General features: G+C 46.3%; 1 protein-coding gene across 1 annotated transcript in view; it reads left to right on the forward strand.

Annotated features, from left to right (window-relative positions):
• LOC310822446 (cone cGMP-specific 3',5'-cyclic phosphodiesterase subunit alpha'-like) overlaps positions 1 to 7,500 on the forward strand; it is a gene marked incomplete at both ends in the record, with an annotated part of 33,561 nt that overhangs the window by 25,976 nt on the left and 85 nt on the right. The window lies entirely within an intron of this gene.

Consider the following 7,500-nt stretch of genomic DNA (forward strand, 5'->3'; position numbering starts at 1 on the left):
AGACGGGTCGCTCTCTTGCTCTCCCTCTCTTTCTCTCTTTCTCTCTTTCTCTCATTCTCTCTCTTGTTCTTGTTTTCGAAGAAAGGAGGAGGGAAGGATGTTTTATATCAAGCATTGGAACATGGCTCAAGTCCCTTTAACCTCCCCTCTCACCTCTGCTCTCCCTACCTCTCACCTCTCCCTACCTCTCTCCTCTCCCTACCTCTCTCCTCTCCCTACCTCTCACCTCTCCCTACCTCTCTCCTCTCCCTACCTCTCTCCTCTCCCTACCTCTCTCCTCTCCCTACCTCTCACCTCTCCCTACCTCTCTCCTCTCCCTACCTCTCACCTCTCCCTACCTCTCACCTCTCCCTACCTCTCACCTCTCCCTACCTCTCTCCTCTCCCTACCTCTCACCTCTCCCTACCTCTCTCCTCTCCCTACCTCTCTCCTCTCCCTACCTCTCACCTCTCCCTACCTCTCACCTCTCCCTACCTCTCTCCTCTCCCTACCTCTCACCTCTCCCTACCTCTCACCTCTCCCTACCTCTCTCCTCTCCCTACCTCTCACCTCTCCCTACCTCTCTCCTCTCCCTACCTCTCTCCTCTCCCTACCTCTCACCTCTCCCTACCTCTCTCCTCTCCCTACCTCTCTCCTCTCCCTACCTCTCACCTCTCCCTACCTCTCTCCTCTCCCTACCTCTCACCTCTCCCTACCTCTCTCCTCTCCCTACCTCTCTCCTCTCCCTACCTCTCACCTCTCCCTACCTCTCTCCTCTCCCTACCTCTCTCCTCTCCCTACCTCTCTCCTCTCCCTACCTCTCTCCTCTCCCTACCTCTCACCTCTCCCTACCTCTCTCCTCTCCCTACCTCTCACCTCTCCCTACCTCTCACCTCTCCCTACCTCTCACCTTTACATCTCAAGTCCTGCTTTAAACTCTGACCTACGGGGCCTTATGTGCGATCCAGATTTAACTTTAGAAGCCTTAATCCCACAGATTAGAAAATAACCTAATGCCAGCACCCCCCCTCACATACACACACGCACCACACACACACACACACACACGCACCACACACACACACACACACACACACGCACCTCACACACACACACACACACACACACACACACACACACACACCTAGTGTTTCTCATGTGTGTATGTTTGTGTATGACCCCTCACAATGTTTCATAATCCTCCAGATTGTGAGCAGATGTTGAGGTGCATCATATGAACAGATCCTACCGCTCTCCTTTCTCTCTGAGACCCTCTCTTAGCGGGGTTTCTGTTACTGTAGCTAGAGACGAACCAACGGGAAGAGCACACCTGATGTGGAGTGAAAAACACTCATTCAATCACGCTTCATTTTCATCCCAAACAAACAATGTGTTTCTGAATTACAGTCTTTATTACAGTCTTCATTACAGTCTTTATTACAGTCTTTATTACAGTATTCATTACAGTCTTTATTACAGTCTTTATTACAGTCTTCATTACAGTCTTTATTACAGTCTTCATTACAGTCTTTATTACAATCTTCATTACAGTCTTTATTACAGTCTTCATTACATTAGCATGTTGGCTGGTGGATGTCAGGTCATGTGATGCACCATGGTTGGCGTGCAGGGACAGCGATCAATAGTTCACGTTTATTTGTCATTACATCATCAACAAGTTCACAACGCAACGAAAGGCTTGAGGCAGAGCAGCTCTACAACACCAATCAACAAACGTAAACATAAATATAAGCACTACAAGTAGTAGCAGTAAATAACAATAAATACAGTAAAATAAAAATATACAGAATACACAGAGTTATTGTAGCAGCAGTAGGTATAAAGTAAAGTGTAGTAAAGTCTAAAGTGCAAGAGAGCAGTGTCAGTGGAGTGCAGTGGAGTGCAGTGCCACTGAGCAGAAGGGGGTGTAGGTATAGTCCATGGGGAGGGTGTATGTTGGTGACCTGGTGAAGGCGAGGGCATAACTGATCACCTTTAAAGCTGCTCAGGGCAAAAAGGCTCAGATGAGATGTTAGGGTGAGGGTGAGGGGGGAGGAGACGGGCTCACATGGGGGAGGTGATTAGGTGGAGGGAAACAGATGGGGGGTGGGGGGGGGTAAGCAGAGAGGCTGGGGGAGTGGAAAGAGGGGGAAAGAGGTTCCCTCAGATAAACTATGATGTTAGGGGGAGGGGAAAGAGGTTCCCTCAGATAAACTATGATGTTAGGGGGAGGGGAAAGAGGTTCCCTCAGATAAACTGTGACATTACATTTACGACATTTAGCAGACGCCTTTATCCAAAGCAACTTACAACAAATACATTTGTTTAAGTAAGTGAATCATCTATCCATCAGTCATCATAAGATAAAGTAATCAATGCTCGGACCAGGGGCCATTGGCAGTCACAGTGCTAGAAGAAGGAAAAAAAACTTCTTTTTTTTTTTTTAACAGGAGAGAAACTTGTACAGGAGGGTAGTGGGGATGAAGAGGTCTTCAGGAGGGACCGTTAAGATGTAGCCTGAAGCTACGTTGGGCAAGGAACCATGAGGTTAAGTTCCACGATGCTAAACTCCGGTTTTATCCCGACCTGAGTGCTATCTTGGCAAAAAAACGCAGTGCTTTCAACGGAGTTAAACAAGCGTTGTATGAGAAGGGAGTGAAGTTCCGCCTGATATATCCAGCCCACCTGAGAGTGATTCTGGGGGAAGAGACACTTACCTTTGAGTCACCTGATGAAGCACAGGAATTCTACAACAAGCGCATTCGGTCCATCGAGTGAAAGGAGGTGGTGGACTTAATGCGAACTCAGAGGAATCGACCTTGACTGCATGATAACTAAGTATTTTGCTGTTTGATAAAAGCACAGTTGCTTTAATTATTTTGTAAAATATATGTCACTTACATAAGGATGTAAATTCAATGACAGATGTTGGGATCTTTGTAGATAAAATAGTTCTTAAAGGATGTTTACCGGTAAGGCATCTTTAGCGAGCCTGCAGTTTATCCCATTTTGGGATTTAGACATAGGCAGTTCATGCGCTATGGGTTTCAGTTTGGGTTTTTGTTGTATGAGGGGGAGGGTTAAGGGTATGGGGAGGTGCGTCATGGGTTTTCATTGTGAGTCAGTTTTGTTAAGTACTTATGGCCTATCAGTTTTAAGTTTGTTATGAATAATAGTAGGCTTAATCAAAACTTGGGTGAAGCTGTCAGGTTTATAAGCTGGAATGTAAAGGGGATGAATGGACCTGTGAAACGAGCAAGAATATTTGCACATTTAAAAAAATTTAAATGTGAAATTGCTTTTTTGCAAGAAACTCACTTACTGGTGAAAGATCAGCTTAGAACCCATTGATCACATATTTTGAAAAACTTAAGTCTCTTCCTGAGATTCCCTAATGACATGCAAAGCACTAAGTTGGTTTGATGGCCAAGGCCTGAGTCTGCCATATTGTTTTATGTACCACTGGTTTTATTGCTGGATTGTTTATATATTTATTTTATTATTTTATTTGGTATGATGTGGCAATAAGTGTACTTGTGACTTACTACTGTCTTTTGTTTGACTGATATACTGAGACGCACAGAAGTTCTGATGAGGGTGGGAGGGTGGACAGGGGGGGTTCTATTGTAAGAGTAAAACAAATGTATTTCCTGTAAGTATGTATTTTGGTTATCTCTGGTGAATAAAAAGAGATAAAAAAAAAAAAAAGATGTAGCCTGAAGAGATGGGTCTTCAATCTGCGGCGGAAGATGGGTAGTGACACAGCAGTGAGAAGCTCGTTCCACCAGCAAGGCGCCAGGACAGTGAAAAGCCGTGACCGAGTAGCGCGACTGCTGCATCCACGTAGAGGCAGCGGTGCCAGGCGGCCAGCCGAGGTGGAAGAGAGGAGTGATTGGGCAGGGGGGGTTTGGGGGCTGACAATTGCTTGCAAGTAGGGAGGGGCTGTTCCCTTTGCTGCCCGGTAGGCGAGCATCAGGGTCTTGAATCTGATGCGAGCTGCTACTGGGAGCCAGTGAAGGGTGCGGAGGAGGGGAGTGACATGGGAGAATTTGGGGAGATTGAACACCAGACGGGCGGCAGCGTTCTGGATGAGCCGCAGAGGCCTGATGGTGGAGGCGGGGAGACCGGCCAAGAGTGTGTTGCAGTAGTCAAGGCGAGAGGTCACAAGTGTTTGGACCAAAAGTTGTGCTGCTTCTCTCGTAAGGAATGGACGTATCCTTCTGATGTTGTAGAGGAAGAATCTACAGGAGCGTGATGTCGCTGTGATGTTCGCCACACAGGATAAGTGGTTGTCAAGGATCACCCCAAGGTTCTTGGCAGTATGGGAGGAGGTCTTGGAGATGACCATCCACTGGCAGATGGCATGTCCGAGGCATAGTTCATACAGGAAGCAGAGGGAGAGAGGGAGAGAGAGAAGGAGAGAGAGAGAGGGGGATAGAGAGGGAGAGAGAGAGGGAGAGAGGGGGAGAAAGAGGGAGAGAGAGGGAGAGAGAGAGGGAGACAGGGAGAGAGAGGGAGAGAGGGGGAGAAAGAGGGAGAGAGAGAGGGAGAGAGAGAGGGAGAGAGAAAGAGAGGGATAGAGAGGGGGAGAGAGAGGGAGAGAGAGGGAGATAGAGGGAGAGAGAGGGAGAGAGGGGGAGAGAGAGGGAGAGAGAGGGAGAGAGAGAGAATGAGAGAGGGAAAGAGAGAGAGAGGGAGAGAGGGAAAGAGAGAGGGAGAGAGGGAGAGAGAGAGGGAGATAGGGAGAGGGAGAGAGAGTGAGAGAGGGAGAGAGGGTCTCTGTCCTGAAGCCCCTCATGTGGGTCACAGGGGGCTTAGCTGCAGACTCAAACACCAACAATGAGCTCAGCTCACCTGAAAACATTACCACCAAAGATACCAATAAAATAAGTTGTGCCTCTTTGAGCTGCCATTGTAAATCTAGGATAATCACAAAGCTCAGTCAAATCAATCTACTTTGATCTGAGGTAGATCTGTTGACTGGAAATTAGGGTTTGCGTTTGCAATTCCATTTCAACTAATGAGAGGAATTGAACTTGCAATTCAATCATTTAAAAAACTTAATTTATCTTGAATGACAATTTTTGAATAAAACATTCTGTTATCTCTCTGAATGAACTGAAATTAATAAAAAAAAAAAAAAAAACGAGGTCATCCATTCGGTCAACCCTAATGGAAAACCACAATCTCCTGAATGATGGAACATCATGGATAAGATGAATGATATTTAGAGAATAAAGTGAAAATGCTCCACCATCTGGCACATTGAAAGACTGTGGGGACGGTGGGGAACTCAGCAAGACTCCCAGGCCTACTATACTGCTAATCAAAAACAACCTTTTAAAAACAACCTCTCATCTGAGGGTAAACCTGGTTCCACACCTCTCTCTAGTGGAGAAGAGGTGAACACCCAGAGGGTGAACTATGTGTGTGACTGAACATGGACTGAGCCTGGAAATTACAGCTCTGGTCCTCTGGTCCTCTGTGGTCCTCTGTGGTCCCCTGTGGTCCTCTGTGTGGTCCACTGTGGCCCTCTGTGGTCCTCTGTGGTCCTCTGTGGTCCTCTGTGTGGTCCTCTGTGGCCCTCTGTGGTCCTCTGTGGTCCTCTGTGGTCCTCTGTGGCCCTCTGTGGTCCTCTGTGTGGTCCTCTGTGGCCCTCTGTGGTCCTCTGTGGTCCTCTGTGTGGTCCTCTATGGTCCTCTGTGGGCCTCTGTGGCACTCTGTGGTCCTCTGTGGTCCTCTCTGGTTCTCTGTGGTCCTCTGTGGGCCTCTGTGGCACTCTGTGGTCCTCTGTGGTCCTCTTTGGTTCTCTGTGGTCCACTGGGGTCCTCTGGGGTCCTCTGGGGTCCTCTGGTCCTCTGTGGCTCAGTTGGTAGATCATGGCGCTAACAATGCTTAGGTTGTGGGTACGATGCCCACTGGGACCATACATACTGATACATGTATGCACTCAATGCAATGTAAGTCGCTTTGGATAAAAGCGTCAGCTAAATGGCGTATATATATATAACTGTGGCACACTGCATATCCTCTTAAGCAGGACGGTCCCAAATTCTGCTTTAATTTGATTATTGTTGACTTTATCTCCTTGTCATGTGTACTATGTTATTCTGAACTATGATCTGAGCATATCCACACACAACTTCAATGTGTTACCTATCAAATACTTTGCATCTGATCATTATATTTCTAATGTTAGACACAGTTTAATTTGGTCTGAAATTTACGCCATTTAGCTGACGCTTTTATCCAAAATGACTTAAATTGCAATGAGTACATACATTTATTAGTATGTATGGTCCCAGCGGGCATCGAACCCACAACCTTAGCATTGTTAGCGCCATGCTCTACCAACTGAGCCACAGAGGACCTAAACAATTTAGTCTGGTTTTTAGGCAGAAATGAGTCAAATAGCAGAAGAGGATAAGATGCATTAGGGGTGGGTTTTGTATGTGAATAAAAAGCATGTGCATATTTCAATCATTAACCTATGGCTATGGGGCGCTTCCCTATGAGATTCCCTAAGGAAGATGCTTTACCTGCCTGTTACATGTTAGCAGTACTATCTGTTAGATTTTATCATATCGTTTCAGTTGGTTGATATGGTGACGCTCGGGCAGTTTAAAGTTCTGACTGAGGACCTCTTTGTTAAAAAAATGTGTTTGTTTTTCTAGTTTGTGTTTTATTATGTTGTAATTGTGTATGTGCATTGTGTATGGTTGTGAACTGTGTGTATGCAGGGCTCCCTTGTGAAAGAGACCTTGGTCTCAATGGGACTCCCTGCTAAAATAGAGGTTAAATAAAAAATATGTTCAGTAAGTACTGGACACTGAGCATGTGCTCTATGCCAGTAATGAATGATTCCATTTATTATGACGCACGGTAGCCAACCAATTTGCACAGTTGTATTATTGGGGAAAAAATGACGGTAGTGTTCTCCATGACGTCCATTAGATATTAGGCTCAGCCTGAGAGACAGTCATCATGTTGACTGTCTCTCATCCTGTCTATGTTTTATATCTTGCTTTCTATGTTTCATGTCTTTCAATATCTCTATGGATTCACTTTATCTGTCATGTTCAAGATCTATCCTACTATTTTCTCTTCCCTCACTAGAGGAGACAAACATCCATCTGCCTGAAGACTGTCTCACTACTCTCAGAACCATGTTTCATGTTCAATTCATTGGCTGTATGTGTGCAGGCCTACACAGTACCTCAATGCCCCATCAATGCAATGTTAAACAATCGTAACGTGTTGTAACACCAGCAGCTGTATAGTGATAGAATTTTCTAATCTCATCAGTGAGAGACACACCACAGGGAGGAGGCGGCTGAGCCAGAGTGGTGTCCTCACATCTCTTCCCAGAACTGTCTCTGGCCGGCCTGCCAAGCAGAGCAAGTAAACATATTAATCTTGGGTCTCCAGAGGCACCAGAAATTAGATGGTCAGGATCTTTAGTGCTCCCAGAGGATCCTGCCTAGCTCAGCTGCAGATGGAGAAGGCCGGAGCAGCGGGAAG

Source organism: Argentina silus (genome assembly GCF_951799395.1).
Source record: "Argentina silus genome assembly, chromosome: X".
Classification (NCBI taxonomy): Eukaryota; Metazoa; Chordata; class Actinopteri; order Argentiniformes; family Argentinidae; genus Argentina; species Argentina silus.